Raw genomic sequence first — 20147 nt, 5'->3', positions numbered from 1 at the left:
GCTAAGTGCCCCCCTCAGGGCCCATCACCCAGTCACCCCAACCCCTCACTTACTTCCCTTTCCACTACCCCTTGTTCATTTCCCAGAGTTAGGAGTCTCTCATGTTCTGTCACCCTCGCTGATATTTCCCACTCATTTTCTCTACTTTCCCCTTTATTCCCTTTCACTATTTTTTATATTCCCCAAATGAATGAGACCATCTAATGATTGTCCTTTTCCGATTGACTTACTTCACTCGGCATAATTCCCTCCAGTTCTATCCACGTTGAAGCAAATGGTGGGTATTTGTCGTTTCTAATGGCTGAGTAATATTCCATTGTATACATACACCACATCTTCTTTATCCATTCATCTTTCATTGGACACTGAGGCTCCTTCCACAGTTTGGCTATTGTGGACATTGCTGCTATAAACATCGGGGTGCAGGTGTCCCAGCATTTCACTGTACCTGTATCATTGGGGTAAATCCCCAGCAGTGCAATTGCTGGGTCGTAGGGTAATTCTATTTTTAACTCTTTGAGGAACCTCCACACAGTTTTCCAGAGTGGCTGTACCAGTTCACATTCCCACCAACAGTGCAAGAGTGTTCCCCTTTTAAATTTATTTTTATGTATAGTATAAGAAAGTGGTCCAGTTTCATTCCTCAGCATGTTGCTGTCCAGTTTTCCCAAAACCATTTGTTGAAGAGACTGTTTAGTTTCTGTTGGATATCCTTTCCTGCTTCGTCAAAGATTAGTTGGCCATTAAGGTTAGTTGTGGGTCCATTTCTGGGTTCTCTGTTCTGTTCCATTGATCTGTGTGTCTGTTTTTGTGCCAGTACCATACTATTTTGATGACTACAGCTTTGTAATATAGCTTGAAATCTGATATTGTGATGCCTCTGTTTTTTTCTTTTTTAGAATTGCTTTGGCTATTTGGGGTCTTTTGTCCATGTGCTCCTTAAAAGAATGTATATTCTGATGTTGGTGCATAGAATGTTCTACAAATGTCAATTGGGTCAATTTATTGATAGTGCTATTCAACTCTTCTATATTCTTACAGATCAGAGTCTTGATTTACTTTTTTTTTTTTTTAGTCTTATTTTTTCCTACTTCAATTTGGGTAGTTTCTATTTCTGTGTCTTCAGGTTCACTGATCTTTTCTTCTATATTTTCTAATAAGCTATTAATTGTATTTAATTTTAAATTCAGATACTGTTTTTCAGCTCCAGAAGTTCCATTTGACACTTTTTAAACATCTTCCATTTCTCATTATGCTTTCCCCCTTTAAGTCTTTGATTGTATTTATAATATTTATATTTATAATAACTGTAGTAAAGTATTTTTCCCTATTATTTCAAAGTCTGCTTATTGATTGTTTTCTCCCTCTTTTGGATGATGTTTTCTTGCTTCTTCACACATCTGGTATCTCTTAGATGCTGGACATTAGGGATATTAATTTTGTTGGTCTGCATTTTGTTATCTTTTTTTAAAGAGGGTTGATTTTTATTTAAGCAGACAATTGATTTATTTGTGATTCATTTTGATCTTTTGAAGTCTATTAAAGCATTTTGGAGTAGTTATAAAATATCCTTCACTCTGAGACTAAATTTCTCCCCTACTAACAAAGTGTGATCTGTCTGGAGTCTTTATGCACTGGGAATTCAACAAAGTCTCTTCACTTTAGCTGGTCAGAACTTGAACAGATATCAGCCCTAGGTGAGCTCTGGGAGTTCTTACAACTCCCTGGTAGTTTTTTGTTCAACTTTGTAAAATTTCATTCTATCTATGACAGGTTAGTATTAAGCAACATTCAAGGGGACCCACAATGGTGATTTCTGGAGTTCTTTCTTTCTGTATTCCTTTCCAGTATTCTTCATACATTCCAACTGCCTCAGGCATTCTCAACTTCAGTCTTCTCAACTCACAGTCATTATTAGGCTCTGCTGTGTTCCCCCTCCCTGTATCACAGTCCAGAAAATGCCTCTAGGTTGATCAGAAGGATCACTTTGTGTCTTTTCTTTTGGGAATCAAAGTCCTGTATTACCTGTTGTCCAAATTCTGAAACAAGTTTTTTTTTTTGTCTAGTTTTTCACTGAAAGAGAGCATGTCCTGTATAAGTCTATCATGTTCAGAAGCAGAAGAATATATGAAAGTTTTAATTATAAAATTAATTTTTAATAGAAATAGGTCTATTCAGAATTTCTATTTTCATGCCAATTTTGACAATATTAGCTTCCTAAGTAATATTTTTATCTTTGATTTTTCCCTAAATAGTTCTTCTGAAAGCTTAGTTTTCATTTGTTGTTGCCAAAACCTTTAATGCCTTCCCTTTGCTCTCAGTGTAAGCTTCTATACCTTCAGCTGCTATTCAATATCTTCAATCATCTGGTACTAAACATTGGATTAATCACTACTCTTTGTAGATGGTTTAAAAAATTTTTAGGGCAGCCCCGGTGGCTCAGTGGTTTAGTGCCACCTTCAGTCCAGGCCGTGATCCCAGAGAACCGGGGATCGAGTTCCATGTTGGGCGCCCTGCATGGAGCCTGCTTCTCCCTCTGCCTGTGTCTCTGCCTCTCTCTCTCTTTCTCTCTGCGTCTTTATGAATAAATAAATAAATAAATCTTTAAAAAATCTTAATAAAAATGAACTTGTCATAATATCAATAACTTCTCTGCATTTCAATAGCTTTTCTTTTTTTTTAAGGCAATGCATTTTATTTATTTTTTGTTATTTTTTTAATAATAAATTTATTTTTTATTGGTGTTCAATTTACCAACATACAGAATAACACCCAGTGCTCCTGCCGTCAAGTGCCCCCCTCAGTGCCCATCACCCATTCACCCCCACTCCCCGCCCTCCTTCCCTTCCACCACCCCTAGTTCTTTTCCCGGAGTTGGGAGTCTTTATGTTCTGTTTCCCTTTCTGATATTTCCCACACATTTCTTCTCCCTTCCCTTCTATTCCCTTTCACTATTATTTATATTCCCCAAATGAATGAGAACATATGTTTGTCCTTCTCCGATTGACTTACTTCACTCAGCATAATACCCTCCAGTTCCATCCACGTTGAAGCAAATGGTGGGTATTTGTCATTTCTAATGGCTGAGTAATATTCCATTGTATACATAGACCACATCTTCTTTATCCATTCATCTTTCGATGGACACCGAGGCTCCTTCCACAGTTTGGCAATTGTGGACATTGCTGCTAGAAACATCGGGGTGCAGGTGTCCCGGTGTTTCATTGCATCTGAATCTTTGGGGTAAATCCCTAACAGTGCAATTGCTGGGTCGTAGGGCAGGTCTATTTTCAACTCTTTGAGGAACCTCCACACAGTTTTCCAGAGTGGCTGCACCAGTTCACATTCCCACCAACAGTGTAAGAGGGTTCCCTTTTCTCCGCATCCTCTCCAACATTTGTTGTTTCCCGCCTTGTTAATTTTCCCCATTTTCACTGGTGTGAGGTGGTATCTCATTGTGGTTTTGATTTGTATTTCCCTGATGGCAAGTGATGCAGAGCATTTTCTCATGTGCATGCTGGCCATGTCCATGTCTTCCTCTGTGAGATTTCTGTTCATGTCTTTTGCCCATTTCATGATTGGATTGTTTGTTTCTTTTAAAACACACATCTATATCCTATATATGATACATCTTATATAGTATACCTTTACTAGCAAGATCAATCTTCCTTGTTCTTAGGAAAACCTAGTGCCTTATACTGTACCTGGATATAGCAGGTATTCCATGACCATTTTCTTTTTCTGAGAGATGAGATCCTGAACCTTTGAAAAAAAGGGCTTATAAGTATGAAGGCGTAGTGGAAAGGTTAGAATGGAAGAAACAACTGTAGGCAAGGGCCGAAGATATACCATTGCCTCTTCACAATTTTTCCAAAGGTCAGTAGGTTGTGCCTTTGCAGTAGTTCTTTTTTTAAAGGCATCACACTGGAAACTGAGTCAGGCAGCATGAAAAGAATGCAAAAAACCCACAATCATTTTGTGATCATTTACATTCTGGCTGGGAGTCGAAACATATACATATAAACATGAATGTTCCATTTATTTTGTTCAGCCACCTTTCCTCTATCTCTTTCTTCCTCTTCTCATAGGCTGCTTTTAATTTTGGTAGAGTGCTGAGTTAAATATCATCTGGCTGACAACCCAAGACCATTTATCTTAGACATTGAAAGAATGATGAAAAAGTCATTTAACCTTTCATAAGAAGGTTTTGCATAGAAAAAGAGTCATCTTACTTAATATGGAAACTTTTTCACTAAATTTAATAAATTGGTTTATAGTCTCAATAATTTAGGAAACTTCAGCCACATCATCCAAATCATTATAAAAAAGAGACATTTTAGTGTTTTGTTGACTAAGTGCCATGAGCTGTATGATTTAAAACTCATACATCAAGTTCAATAACATGCAAGTGAAATGTTAATCAATTTTGTGTAAATTCACCTGGATGGTGAGCACATATCATGTCTTGATGACTGTGATAATGGGCGGTCCTAGTCACAGGATGGGAGAAAACCAAAAAAGTCCTGATGTTGGCTCAAGTGAGTCTTCATGAAGTGCTATTTAAATTAAGCTATCTGCACAAATGAGACACTCTTTTCTATCACCTCTATTGTCCTAAAGCAGATTAGGAGACAAGCAGGACATTGTTGTTTGTACTTAATCCTTTTCAAGTCAGAGACTTCATTCAGCCTGGAGCCAGACGCCCAAGTCAGACTGGAGACAGACATTAAGGCTGTGATGGAAGGAGGATAATGCATTTTGTTTGTTACCTAATCTCATACACCAGTTTAGGCACACACCTTCTCCCCCACTAAATCATTTGTTTGGAGAGTTCAGGAAATGAAGCTTGGGCCATGCACAGAGAGATGTCTAGTAAATGCTTGTTAGACAATGTAGAGTTATCTAACATATCATTTTTGTTCACTTGGTATAGCTGAAACTCCATTGTCCTTGTTCACTCATAGACATAAAATTCTTAAGTCTTGTACTCACTGACTTTCTACACTAACACTTATACATAAGCACCCTCATAATAACTTCTTTGAAAGTAATGATGAATTTGGTCAAGAAATTAATTCTTTGTTGATTGGCTCTCTGGAAGTTGACATAATTAGATCATCATGTTTTTACAATAATCAATGAGTCCTTGAACTAGGATGTTGAGTTTCTTTTTAATTTATTTGGTAACATAGCATATGTATGTACAGTGCTAGAATAACCATCATTGTGGATATTTTATGGTAAAACAAGCAGGCAAAGAGTCAAAGGGATTTTTTTTGGACCCTCGGAGTCAAAGATGATCTTTAATTTTCAGTCCTTAAATATTAAACTTGACATCACCTTTGATAATAAAATTTGTTGTCACAACATTTATCAATGTGTGTTTGAATTTGGAAATAACATGTCTCATAGACTCAGAGGGGAGAGGGATAGAATGAATATAAATCACTGAGCAGGTCATCTAGTGTATACCCATTCCGCCAACAAAAAAATATATTGAATGTCTGTAACATAATAAATAAAGTAAAACAAGTTCCTGCCATTGGGGGTAGAGTGGGAAGGGAAGAGAAATTAGAAAGAAATAAGTAAGTATGTAGCATATCATGTGGTCATACAAACAAAAGAGAAATCAAAGTAGGGAAATAGAGGTGAGGAGTATCAGGTAGTTTCAGGCAAAGATTCACTATATGGGATGGTCACGGAGGGCTTCACTGACGGTGTGATGTCTGAACAGAGACGTAAAGAAAGTAAAGGAGAGAGCCATGTGGATATATGGAGGAAAAGCATTCTGGAAAAAGGAAACAGCAAGTATAAAACCCCACACTGGCAGCAGGCCTGGTATGTTGGGGAATAGCAAAGAACCTGTAGCATAGTAAATTAGGTGCTGGGGAGATGTGAGAGATGAATTAGAAAATCACTGGGGGCCAAATATTAGGCATTTTATTTATTTATTTATTTATTTATTTATTTATTTATTTATTTATTTTTAATAAAATAATTTTTTATTGGTGTTCAATTTACCAACATACAGAATAACACCCAGTGCTCATCCCGTCAAGTGTCCCCCTCAGTGCCCGTCACTGACTCACCCCCACCCCCTGCCCTCCTCCCCTTCCACCACCCCTAGTTCGTTTCCCAGAGTTGGGAGTCTTTATGTTCTGTCTCCCTTTCTGATATTTCCCACACATTTCTTCTCCCTTTCCTTCTATTCCCTTTCATTATTATTTATATTCCCCAAATGAAAGAGAACATACACTGTTTGTCCTCCGATTGACTTACTTCACTCAGCATAATACCCTCCAGTTCCATCCACAGTTGAAGCAAATGGTGGGTATTTGTCATTTCTAATGGCTGAGTAATATTCCATTGTATACATAGACCACATCTTCTTTATCCATTCATCTTTCGATGGACACCGAGGCTCCTTCCACAGTTTGGCAATTGTGGACATTGCTGCTAGAAACATCGGGGTGCAGGTGTCCCGGCTGTTTCATTGCATCTGAATCTTTGGGGTAAATCCCTCACAGTGCAATTGCTGGGTCGTAGGGCAGGTCTATTTTTAACTCTTTGAGGAACCTCCACACAGTTTTCCAGAGTGGCTGCACCAGTTCACATTCCCACCAACAGTGTAAGAGGGTTCCCTTTTCTCCGCATCCTCTCCAACATTTGTTGTTTCCCGCCTTGTTAATTTTCCCCATTCTCACTGGTGTGAGGTGGTATCTCATTGTGGTTTTGATTTGTATTTCCCTGATGGCAAGTGATGCAGAGCATTTTCTCATGTGCATGCTGGCCATGTCCATGTCTTCCTCTGTGAGATTTCTGTTCATGTCTTTTGCCCATTTCATGATTGGATTGTTTGTTTCTTTTAAAACACACATCTATATCCTATATATGATACATCTTATATAGTATACCTTTACTAGCAAGATCAATCTTCCTTGTTCTTAGGAAAACCTAGTGCCTTATACTGTACCTGGATATAGCAGGTATTCCATGACCATTTTCTTTTTCTGAGAGATGAGATCCTGAACCTTTGAAAAAAAGGGCTTATAAGTATGAAGGCGTAGTGGAAAGGTTAGAATGGAAGAAACAACTGTAGGCAAGGGCCGAAGATATACCATTGCCTCTTCACAATTTTTCCAAAGGTCAGTAGGTTGTGCCTTTGCAGTAGTTCTTTTTTTAAAGGCATCACACTGGAAACTGAGTCAGGCAGCATGAAAAGAATGCAAAAAACCCACAATCATTTTGTGATCATTTACATTCTGGCTGGGAGTCGAAACATATACATATAAACATGAATGTTCCATTTATTTTGTTCAGCCACCTTTCCTCTATCTCTTTCTTCCTCTTCTCATAGGCTGCTTTTAATTTTGGTAGAGTGCTGAGTTAAATATCATCTGGCTGACAACCCAAGACCATTTATCTTAGACATTGAAAGAATGATGAAAAAGTCATTTAACCTTTCATAAGAAGGTTTTGCATAGAAAAAGAGTCATCTTACTTAATATGGAAACTTTTTCACTAAATTTAATAAATTGGTTTATAGTCTCAATAATTTAGGAAACTTCAGCCACATCATCCAAATCATTATAAAAAGAGACATTTTAGTGTTTTGTTGACTAAGTGCCATGAGCTGTATGATTTAAAACTCATACATCAAGTTCAATAACATGCAAGTGAAATGTTAATCAATTTTGTGTAAATTCACCTGGATGGTGAGCACATATCATGTCTTGATGACTGTGATAATGGGCGGTCCTAGTCACAGGATGGGAGAAAAAACCAAAAAAGTCCTGATGTTGGCTCAAGTGAGTCTTCATGAAGTGCTATTTAAATTAAGCTATCTGCACAAATGAGACACTCTTTTCTATCACCTCTATTGTCCTAAAGCAGATTAGGAGACAAGCAGGACATTGTTGTTTGTACTTAATCCTTTTCAAGTCAGAGACTTCATTCAGCCTGGAGCCAGACGCCCAAGTCAGACTGGAGACAGACATTAAGGCTGTGATGGAAGGAGGATAATGCATTTTGTTTGTTACCTAATCTCATACACCAGTTTAGGCACACACCTTCTCCCCCACTAAATCATTTGTTTGGAGAGTTCAGGAAATGAAGCTTGGGCCATGCACAGAGAGATGTCTAGTAAATGCTTGTTAGACAATGTAGAGTTATCTAACATATCATTTTTGTTCACTTGGTATAGCTGAAACTCCATTGTCCTTGTTCACTCATAGACATAAAATTCTTAAGTCTTGTACTCACTGACTTTCTACACTAACACTTATACATAAGCACCCTCATAATAACTTCTTTGAAAGTAATGATGAATTTGGTCAAGAAATTAATTCTTTGTTGATTGGCTCTCTGGAAGTTGACATAATTAGATCATCATGTTTTTACAATAATCAATGAGTCCTTGAACTAGGATGTTGAGTTTCTTTTTAATTTATTTGGTAACATAGCATATGTATGTACAGTGCTAGAATAACCATCATTGTGGATATTTTATGGTAAAACAAGCAGGCAAAGAGTCAAAGGGATTTTTTTTGGACCCTCGGAGTCAAAGATGATCTTTAATTTTCAGTCCTTAAATATTAAACTTGACATCACCTTTGATAATAAAATTTGTTGTCACAACATTTATCAATGTGTGTTTGAATTTGGAAATAACATGTCTCATAGACTCAGAGGGGAGAGGGATAGAATGAATATAAATCACTGAGCAGGTCATCTAGTGTATACCCATTCCGCCAACAAAAAAATATATTGAATGTCTGTAACATAATAAATAAAGTAAAACAAGTTCCTGCCATTGGGGGTAGAGTGGGAAGGGAAGAGAAATTAGAAAGAAATAAGTAAGTATGTAGCATATCATGTGGTCATACAAACAAAAGAGAAATCAAAGTAGGGAAATAGAGGTGAGGAGTATCAGGTAGTTTCAGGCAAAGATTCACTATATGGGATGGTCACGGAGGGCTTCACTGACGGTGTGATGTCTGAACAGAGACGTAAAGAAAGTAAAGGAGAGAGCCATGTGGATATATGGAGGAAAAGCATTCTGGAAAAAGGAAACAGCAAGTATAAAACCCCACACTGGCAGCAGGCCTGGTATGTTGGGGAATAGCAAAGAACCTGTAGCATAGTAAATTAGGTGCTGGGGAGATGTGAGAGATGAATTAGAAAATCACTGGGGGCCAAATATTAGGCATTTTATTTATTTATTTATTTATTTATTTATTTATTTATTTATTTATTTTTAATAAAATAATTTTTTATTGGTGTTCAATTTACCAACATACAGAATAACACCCAGTGCTCATCCCGTCAAGTGTCCCCCTCAGTGCCCGTCACTGACTCACCCCCCCCCCCTGCCCTCCTCCCCTTCCACCACCCCTAGTTCGTTTCCCAGAGTTGGGAGTCTTTATGTTCTGTCTCCCTTTCTGATATTTCCCACACATTTCTTCTCCCTTTCCTTCTATTCCCTTTCATTATTATTTATATTCCCCAAATGAAAGAGAACATACACTGTTTGTCCTCCGATTGACTTATTTCACTCAGCATAATACCCTCCAGTTCCATCCACATTGAAGCAAATGGTGGGTATTTGTCATTTCTAATGGCTGAGTAATATTCCATTGTATACATAAACCACATCTTCTTTATCCATTCATCTTTCGATGGACACCGAGGCTCCTTCCACAGTTTGGCTATTGTGGACATTGCTGCTAGAAACATCGGGGTGCAGGTGTCCCGGCGTTTCATTGCATCTGAATCTTTGGGGTAAATCCCCAGCAGTGCAACTGCTGGGTCGTAGGGCAGGTCTATTTTTAACTCTTTGAGGAACCTCCACACAGTTTTCCAGAGTGGCTGCACCAGTTCACATTCCCACCAACAGTGTAAGAGGGTTCCCTTTTCTCCGCATCCTCTCCAACATTTGTGGTTTCCTGCCTTATTAATTTTCCCCATTCTCACTGGTGTGAGGTGGTATCTCATTGTGGTTTTGATTTGTATTTCCCTGATGGAAAGTGATGCAGAGCATTTTCTCAAGTGCATGTTGGCCATGTCTATGTCTTCCTCTGAGATTTCTGTTCATGTCTTTTGCCCATTTCATGATTGGATTGTTTGTTTCTTTGCTGTTGAGTTTATTTATTTTTATTTTTATTTATTTATTTATGATAGTCACACACACAGAGAGAGAGAGGCAGAGACACAGGCAGAGGGAGAAGCAGGCTCCATGCACCGGGAGCCCGACGTGGGATTCGATCCCGGGTCTCCAGGATCGCGCCCTGGTCCAAAGGCAGGCGCCAAACCGCTGCTGTTGAGTTTAATAAGTTCTTTATAGATCTTAGAAACTAGCCCTTTATCTGATACGTCATTTGCAAATATCTTCTCCCATTCTGTAGGTTGTCTTTGAGTTTTGTTGACTGTATCCTTTGCTGTGCAAAAGCTTCTTATCTTGATGAAGTCCCAATAGATCATTTTGCTTTTGTTTCTTTTGCCTTCATGGATGTATCTTGCAAGAAGTTACTGTGGCCCAGTTCAAAAAGGGTGTTGCCTGTGTTCTCCTCTAGGATTTTGATGGAATCTTGTCTCTTTGTGAATGGTGCAAGAGAGTGGTCTAGTTTCATTCTTCTGCATGTGGATGTCCAATTTTCCCAGCACCATTTATTGAAGAGACTGTCTTTCTTCCAGTGGATAGTCTTTCCTCCTTTATCGAATATTAGTTGACCATAAAGTTCAGGGTCCACTTCTGGGTTCTCTATTCTGTTCCATTGATCTATGTGTCTGTTTTTGTGCCAGTACCACACTGTCTTGATGACCACAGCTTTGTAGTACAACCTGAAATCTGGCATTGTGATGCCCCCAGCTATGGTTTTCTTTTTTAAAATTCCCCTGGCTATCGGGGTCTTTCTGATTCCACACAAATCTTAAAATAATTTGTTCTAACTCTCTGAAGAAAGTCCATGGTATTTTGATAGGGATTGCATTAAACGTGTAAATTGCCCTGGGTAACATTGACATTTTCACAATATTAATTCTGCCAATCCATGAGCATGGAATATTTTTCCATCTCTTTGTGTCTTCCTCAATTTCTTTCAGAAGTGTTCTATAGTTTTTAGGGTATAGATCCTTTACCTCTTTGGTTAGGTTTATTCCTAGGTATCTTATGCTTTTGGGTGCAATTGTAAATGGGATTGACTCCTTAATTTCTCTTTCTTCAGTCTCATTGTTAGTGTATAGAAATGCCATTGATTTCTGGGCATTGATTTTGTATCCTGCCACGCTACCAAATTGCTGTATGAGTTCTAGCAATCTTGGGGTGGAGGCTTTTGGGTTTTCTATGTAGAGTATCATGTCATCGACGAAGAGGGAGAGTTTGACTTCTTCTTTGCCAATTTGAATGCCTTTAATGTCTTTTTGTTGTCTGATTGCTGAGGCGAGGACTTCCAGTACTATGTTGAATAGCAGTGGTGAGAGTGGACATCCCTGTTTTGTTCCTGATCTTAGGGGAAAGGCTCCCAGTGCTTCCCCATTGAGAATGATATTTGCTGTGGGCTTTTCGTAGATGGCTTTTAAGATGTCGAGGAAAGTTCCCTCTATCCCTACACTCTGAAGAGTTTTGATCAGGAATGGATGCTGTATTTTGTCAAATGCTTTCTCTGCATCTAATGAGAGGATCATATGGTTCTTGGTTTTTCTCTTGCTGATATGATGAATCACATTGATTGTTTTACGAGTGTTGAACAAGCCTTGTGTCCCGGGGATAAATCCTACTTGGTCATGGTGAATAATTTTCTTAATGTGTTGTTGGATCCTATTGGCTAATATCTTGTTGAGAATTTTTGCATCCATGTTAATCAGGGATATTGGTCTGTAATTCTCCTTTTTGGTGGGGTCTTTGTTTGGTTTTGGAATTAAGGTGATGCTGGCCTCATAGAACGAATTTGGAAGTACTCCATCTCTTTCTATCTTTCCAAACAGCTTTAGTAGAATAGGTATGATTTCTTCTTTAAACGTTTAATAGAATTCCCCTGGGAAGCCATCTGGCCCTGGACTCTTGTGCCTTGGGCGGTTTTTGATGACTGCTTCAATTTCCTCCCTGGTTATTGGCCTGTTCAGGTTTTCTATTTCTTCCTGTTCCAGTTTTGGTAGTTTGTGGCTTTCCAGGAATGCGTCCATTTCTTCTAGATTGCCTAATTTATTGGCGTACAGCTGTTCATAACATGTTTTTAAAATCGTTTGTATTTCCTTGGTGTTGGTAGTGATCTCTCCTTTCTCATTCATGATTTTATTAATTTGAGTCTTCTCTCTCTTCTTTTTAATAAGGTTGGCTAATGGTTTATCTATCTTATTAATTCTTTCAAAGAACCAACTCCTGGTTCTGTTGATCTGTTCCACAGTTCTTCTGGTCTCGATTTCCTTGAGTTCCGCTCGAATTTTAATTAACTCTCTTCTTCTGCTGGGCGTGGGGTCCATCAGCTGTTTATTCTCTAGCTCCTTTATGTGTAAGGTGAGCTTTTGTATTTGAGTTCTTTCCAGTTTTTGAATGGATGCTTGTATTGCGATGTATTTTCCCCTCAGGACTGCTTTTGCTGCATCCCAAAGATTTTGAACGGTTGTATCTTCATTCTCATTAGTTTCCATGAATCTTTTTAATTCTTCCTTAATTTCCTGGTTGGCCCTTTCATCTTTTAGCAGGATGGTCCTTAACCTCCACGTGTTTGTGGTCCTTCCAAACTTCTTGTTGTGATTTAGTTCTAATTTCAAGGCATTATGGCCTGAGAATATGCAGGGGACGATCCCAATATTTTGGTATCGGTTCAGACCCGATTTGTGACCCAGTATGTGGTCTATTCTGGAGAAAGTTCCATGTGCACTTGAGAAGAATGTGTATTCAGTTGAGTTTGGATGTAAAGTTCTGTAGGTATCTGTGAAATCCATCTGGTCCAGTGTATCATTTAAGGCTCTCGTTTCTTTGGAGATGTTGTGCTTAGAAGACCTATCGAGGGTAGAAAGAGGTAGATTGAAGTCACCAAGTATAAGTGTATTATTATCTAAGTATTTCTTCACTTTGGTTATTAATTGGTTTAAATATTTGGGAGCTCCCACATTCGGGGCATATATATTGAGGATTGTTAAGTCCTCTTGTTGGATAGATCCTTTAAGTATGAGAGAGTGTCCCTCTTCATCTCTCACTACAGTCTTCGGGGTAAATTTTAGTTTATCTGATATAAGGATGGCTACCCCTGCTTTCTTTTGAGGACCATTTGAATGGTAAATGGTTCTCCAACCTTTTATTTTCAGGCTGTAGGTGTCCTTCTGTCTAAAATGACAGCAAATAGATGGGTCCTGCTTTTTTATCCAGTCTGAAACCCTGTGCCTTTTGATGGGGTCATTAAGCCCGTTCACGTTCAGAGTTACTATTGACAGATATGAGTTTAGTGTCATCATGATATCTATTCAGTCCTTGTTTTTGTGGATTGTTCCACTGGACTTCTTCTTTTTTTTTATTTTTTTATTTTTATTTATTTATGATAGGAACACAGTGAGAGAGAGAGAGGCAGAGACACAGGCAGAAGGAGAAGCAGGCTCCATGCACCGGGAGCCTTATGTGGGATTCGATCCCGGATCTCCAGGATCGCGCCCTGGGCCAAAGGCAGGCGCCAAACCGCTGCGCCACCCAGGGATCCCTGGACTTCTTCTTAAAGGGGAATTTTAAGAGTCCCCCTTAAAATTTCTTGCAGAGCTGGTTTGGAGGTCACATGTTTTTTCAGTTCCTGCCTGTCTTGGAAGCTCTTTATCTCTCTTTCCATTTTGAATGAAAGCCTTGCTGGATAAAGTATTCTTGGTTTCATGTTCTTCTCATTTAGGACCCTGAAAATATCCTGCCAGCCCTTTCTGGCCTGCCAGGTCTCTGTGGAGAGGTCTGCTGTTACCCTAATACTCCTCCCCATAAAAGTCAGGGATTTCTTGTCTCTTGCTGCTTTAAGGATCTTCTCTTTATCTTTGGAATTTGCAAGCTTCACTATTAAATGTCGAGGTGTTGAACGGTTTTTATTGATTTTAGGGGGGGATCTCTCTATTTCCTGGATCTGAATGCCTGTTTCCCTTCCCAGATTAGGAAAGTTTTCAGCTAGGATTCGTTCAAATACATATTCTGGCCCTCTGTCCCTTTCGGTGCCCTTGGGAACCCCAATTAAACGTAGGTTTTTCTTCCTCAGCCTGTCGTTTATTTCCCTTAATCTAACCTCATGGTCTTTTGTCTCTTTTTTCCTCAGTTTCCCTCTTTGCCATCAACTTGTCTTCTATGTCACTCACTCGTTCTTCCACCTCGTTAACCCTCGTCGTTAGGACTTCTAGCTTAGATTGCATCTCATTCAATTGATTTTTAATTTCTGCCTGATTGGATCTAAATTCTGCAGTCATGAAGTCTCTTGAGTCCTTTATGCTTTTTCTAGAGCCACCAGTAGCTGTATAATAGTGCTTCTGAATTGGCTTTCTGACATTGAATTGTAATCCAGATTTTGTAACTCTGTGGGAGAGAGGACTGTTTCTGATTCTTTCTTTTGAGGTGAGGTTTTCCTTCTAGTAATTTTGCTCAGTGCAAAGTGGCCAAAAACAAGTTGTATTGGGAAAAGGAGAAAAAGAGAGAGGGGAAGAAAAGAGAAAAAGAAAAAAGAAAAAAGGAAGAAAAAAAAGGAAAAAAGAGAAGAAAAAGAGGAAGAAAAAGAAAGAAAGGTGAAAAAAAAAAAAAGGGTGGGGGAAGCAATCAGAAATCAAAAAGAAAAAAAGAAAAAAGAAAAAAAAAACCACGTGGGAGTATCTTCTGATTCTGTATACTTTACGTCCCTTGACTTCCCCTGGACCTGGTCCGTCTCGCTGGTCTTCTGGGGGAGGGGCCTGCTGTGCTGATTCTCAGGTGTTAGCACTTGGGGGAGCTGCTCTGCCCCTTCCTGGTGCAGGGCTCAGTGGGGTTGTTCACCCCGTGAGGCCCCGGGAGGAAGCCACAGTGGCGGGGGCAGCTCTGGGACCCTGGAGTCAGCTCCCGCAGTAGCTCCGGGGCTCTCCGTCTGCAGGGCCTGGGGGCTCCGGGGCGGGGCCGCTGATCTGCTCAGCTCCAGGCAGGAGCGTCCTCGCTGTCCTGGGCCCTCCCGGCCTCTGCCTGTCCCGGGGAAGGCCGGATCCTGGGCTGTGTCCCGGCGCCCTGTGCTCCCGGTCTGCGCTGTTGGATTCGCGCTCCTGGCCGCGCAGCTGCCTCTTTGTGGAGCCGCCGCCCGAGCCCCTCGGAGCTGCTCAATTATAGGCATTTTAGCTTTCACTTTGAATGAAATAGGTAGCCATTGTAGTATTAGGGGCAAAGGAATGACATGATGGGATTTGCATATTAAAAAGGTAAAGAATCATCAATAAATATGGGTTTCTTTAGTAGAAGTACTGTCACCTGTGATAAATGGCTGGAGTTCTAGACTCACGGTTGGAACACCAAGATTGCAATTGTAGTCTCCCCTTAACCCTCAGGAAACTCTTCACATTTTCAGAATATCCATTTCTTAAGGGAAACAAAGGTGAAAATACCACTCACTCAGAGACTCTGAAAATTACCTGAGAGTGTATGATATACAAGATGCTTTAAGTGAAAAGCAGCCTGAAGTCAGGTATAAAACATAATCTTAATTTTACAAAATAAATATCCTAGCATGTTGTAACAAAAGTAACCAATCTAATAAGCTAAGAATAACAATGGAAAATGACTTATATCTGATTCATGATATTTACCAATTATCATTTCTTTCTTCACACATTTTTTGTGTCTTCCAGATTTTCTCATTGAACATGTATTAAAAAAAAACTAGATAAAATGTTTTAAATAAGCATAAAAGTAGTTGATAAATACCAAAGTTCTTATTTCAATAAAAAATAGTGAATGCAAAACTGTTAGGAATTCTCAAGAAATATGCAAAAGTGAGGTATAATCAAAAGAATGGTGCTAATAATTCTTCCCTTCTCCAGCTTCTCTTGAAAGTCGGTTTCAAGGATAAGATACTGTAGGCAGATGACCAAAGGGAGAATTTGAACAAAGGATTCAGGATTTCAGGATTCCTGAAATGAAAGGAGCAGAATTCCAGCTTTTGAAGACTTTTTTTAGACAGAACAATAAGCTATGTTGGGAACAGTCTGGGGTTTCCCAAGAAATTGTGCTTATAAAGGATATAGAAGCAAAGGCTACTGGAAAACTCAAGCATCCATACAATCTTTCGCCTCTCCCTTACTTTCCATCTTCAAGATGACTCAAAATTAGTGCCTTTTATCCTGGCACATAAGGCTTTATAGAACCTGTCGCCTGACACCTCCTCTGTCTCATTTTCTATGCTTTCTCCACTTCTCTCATCATGTTCCAGATACTCAAGTCTTCTGTTCTCTTACTGAAAGTTTGTTCCTGACTCAAGGTTTGTGCAGCAACACTTCAGGCTGTCTCAAGTAGCTTGCCCATTGCATCATCACACTCTATCTTATCACCCTGATTATCTCTTTATATGTCATCACCTACCATTTTTAATATAGAATTTAATTTTTAGAGCAATTTTAGGTTTGCAGCCAAACTGAGCAGAATGTAGAAGTTTCCCATATACCATTAGACACACGCATATTGCCTCCTCCACCATCAACATCCCACACCAGAGCAATACATTTGTTATAATCAATGAACCAATATTGATACATCATTATCAAATAACGTTCGTAGTTTACAGTTCACTTTATGAGTTTTGTCAAATGTATAATATCATATATCCACCATTATAGTATCATACAGAGCAGTTTAACTGCCCTAAAAATCCTCTATGCTCCATCTATTCATCCCACTCTCTCCAAACTTCTGGCAACCACTGATAGCTTTTTTATTGTCTCCATGGTTTTGCCTTTTCTAGAATGTCATATAGTTGGAATCATACAGTATATAGCCTTTTTATATTGGCTTCTTTCACTTAATAAAATGCATTTAAACTTCCTATATATCTTTTTGTGGCTTGTTTCTTTTTAGTACTGAATAATATTCAGTGTCTGGATGTGCCACAACTTTTTTATGCATTCACTTGCTAAGGTATATTTTAGTTTCGTCCAGTTTCTGGCAATTATGAATAAAGCTGCTGTAAACATTCATGTGCAGGTTTTTAGAGGGGCACACATTTTCAGTTCATCTGGGTAAATAGCAAAGAGCATGATTTCTGGATTGTATGGTAAGCATATTTTTGATTTGTAAGAACCTACCCAGCTGTCTTACAAAGTGGAAGACCATTTTGCATTCCTACTAGCAATGAATGAGAGCTCCTGTTGCTCCACATCCTCACCATCATTTGGTATTGTCAGTGTTTTGGATTTTTGCTGTTCTAAAATCTGTATAGTGGTATCTTATTGTTTTAATTTGCAATTCTCTAATAACACATAGTGTTGGACATCTCTTCATATGTTTATTTGCCATCTGTATTTGCTAAATACAGATGGTCTTCTTTGATGAGGTTTCTGATCAAATCTTTTCCCAATTTTTTTTTATTAAGCTTTCATTTTATTATTGTTACTCTGTAAGAGTTCTTTGTGTATTTTAGTTAATAGTCCCTTATCAGATATATCTTTTGCAAATATTTTCTCCCAGTGTGTGGCTTATCTTCTTATTCTCTTGACAGTGTCTTTCATCATCTAATATTTTTGTGTCTAATTATTTATGAACACACTTTATGTTTCTCTCCACAACAACAGAGACTTTATTCGTGCCTGGCAAATAGGTAGTCAATAAATAGGTCTGAGGGAAAACAGAAGGCATTAGTCAAGGTTACTAAGTTTCAGTTATACAAAATGAGTAAGTCTTTGGTCATCAAGAAGATATGATCTCCAGTTGATCATAAACTGGACTCAGTAATTGGAGGCTCCCTACCCCCTACCCTGTCCATAGAATATGTGTTCCCCTTCTCTTCCCTGTCCCTAGAAGCTGCTACAAGGATATAGTCTTCAGTTAGAAATGTGATGTTGAGGGATCCCTGGGTGGCGCAGCGGTTTGGCGCCTGCCGTTGACCCAGGGTGCGATCCTGGAGACCTGGGATCGAATCCCACGTCGGGCTCCTGGTGCATGGAGCCTGCTTCTCCCTCTGCCTGTGTCTCTGCCTCTCTCTCTCTCTCTCTCTCACTGTGTGCCTATCATAAATAAATAAAATAAGATAAAATAAAAATTTAAAAAAAGATTAAAAAAATAAAAAAAATAAAGAAATGTGATGTTGAGGCAATCTGGACTGAATTTGTGACTGAATCCTGTTAAAACCTCCAGTGTATTGAACAAACCCATAAAAGACCTCTGTATATAAACTTTTAAGATTCTGGTGCAGAAATCTACTCATCTTGCAGGTACCCAAGACAAGCCTTGTAAGTAAGTTCCCTTGCTTAGTAGTTCCCTTGCTTATTAACCTGAAACCTAACAATCTGGAGTGGCCTGCCTCTTTCTTTGGTCTCTCCTTGCCCTTCACAAATGAGGGCTGGTTTCAGATTATACCTAGGAAGCTCCCAAGGAGTTTGTGAACCAATAGACCAAGAGATCTGTTGTACAACAGAAGAGACTATAGTTAATAACACTTCATTGAATACTTAAGAATGTGCTAAGAAGTTGCTCTCATGTTAAGTATTCCTATCACCCATGCATACATATGCACACTCACAAATAATAAAAGAGAGGGATAAAGAGGGCAAGTGAAAACTTTTAGAGGTGACAGATATGTTTATGGCATAGATTGTGGTGATACTTTCATGGATGTATACTTATCTCTAAACTTATCAAGTTGAATAAGTGTACACAGCTTTTTGTATGTCAGCCATACCCCAATAAAGTGGTTTAGATAAATAAATAATGGATTTGAGTTGCTTTTTTTCCTTTTTTAATGTCTAGCTTATAAAGAGCTTTTTGGTTTCTCTTATGGAGATAATAGCAATTAAAACAAACCTACACACGTATACATAGAAAGTCATGTAAACCATATTTATGCAAATTAATGTTTTACTGAGCAACTCATTTTTCAGGATAGTTCTCATGCATGTAATTACATGATCGTCATTTTTCAGAGCATTTCAATTCATTGAAAGATAACTGTCTATAAAAAGATACTAATCAAAAGAGTAAAAAAGCAGGCTGTAGCATTGGAGAAGATATTTGCACTACACATATTTCAGAAAGGTCTCATACGCAGACTATAAAACTCCTGAAAATGAAAAAAAAACCTCAGACAACCCAATAGAAGAATGGGCAAAAACCCTGAACAAGCACTTCACTGAGCAAGTACTCCACTTCATTAGCCCTCAAAGCAATGCAAATTAAAACTACCATGTGATAATTTTAGTTGCCCATCTGGATGGCTAAACAATGGGAGATCGATCACATACAATGAGAGTGAGGATATGATACAGCCATTCTGGAAAACTGCTTAGTAATATCTACTAAAATTCTCACCTATCCTAGGACCCAGCAACTTTCACTTCTAGGTATAACCCCAGCAGAAATGTGCATGTGTGTTCAACCAGAGATGTACAAGAACATTTCAGAGCAGTACTATTTATTATTACAGTCAAAAGCTAGAGACAATCTCAATGTACATCAACATGGATGAATGGTACAGTCACACAATGGACCACTGCATAAGAATGATAGTACAATATGCAACAGTGTGGATGAATATCATAAAGATCATGTTAAGCAAAAGAAACTCGATACTAATAAAACAAAAACAAAAATAAAAACAAAACCCCTCCACACTATAAGATTTTATTTATATGTACTTCAAAACAATCAAAATTACTTCATAATGTTAGACACCAGGTTGATGGCTAGTGATTGTAAGGGAATATGAGGAGGTTTTTAGGGTGTTGGTAATATTCTCTTTTTTGACCTGGGTGCTAATGACTCAGGCATATTCACTTCGTAAAAACTCATTAAGCTTACACTTGGGCTTTTTGTACTATATATGTATATTACATGTTGGTAAAAAATTTATTTAAAAATATATTTAATGAATCTTCCACTAATTACCATCTTTCTTAGATAATTAAGCAGTCACCGTGGGATATCCTAGGATATTCTGTTGTAATTATGAGCATTGGTTACTAAAAATATC

This window comes from Vulpes lagopus, chromosome 19, assembly GCF_018345385.1.
Source record: "Vulpes lagopus strain Blue_001 chromosome 19, ASM1834538v1, whole genome shotgun sequence".
Classification (NCBI taxonomy): domain Eukaryota; kingdom Metazoa; phylum Chordata; class Mammalia; order Carnivora; family Canidae; genus Vulpes; species Vulpes lagopus.
Note: the sequence above shows the minus strand (reverse complement) of the source record.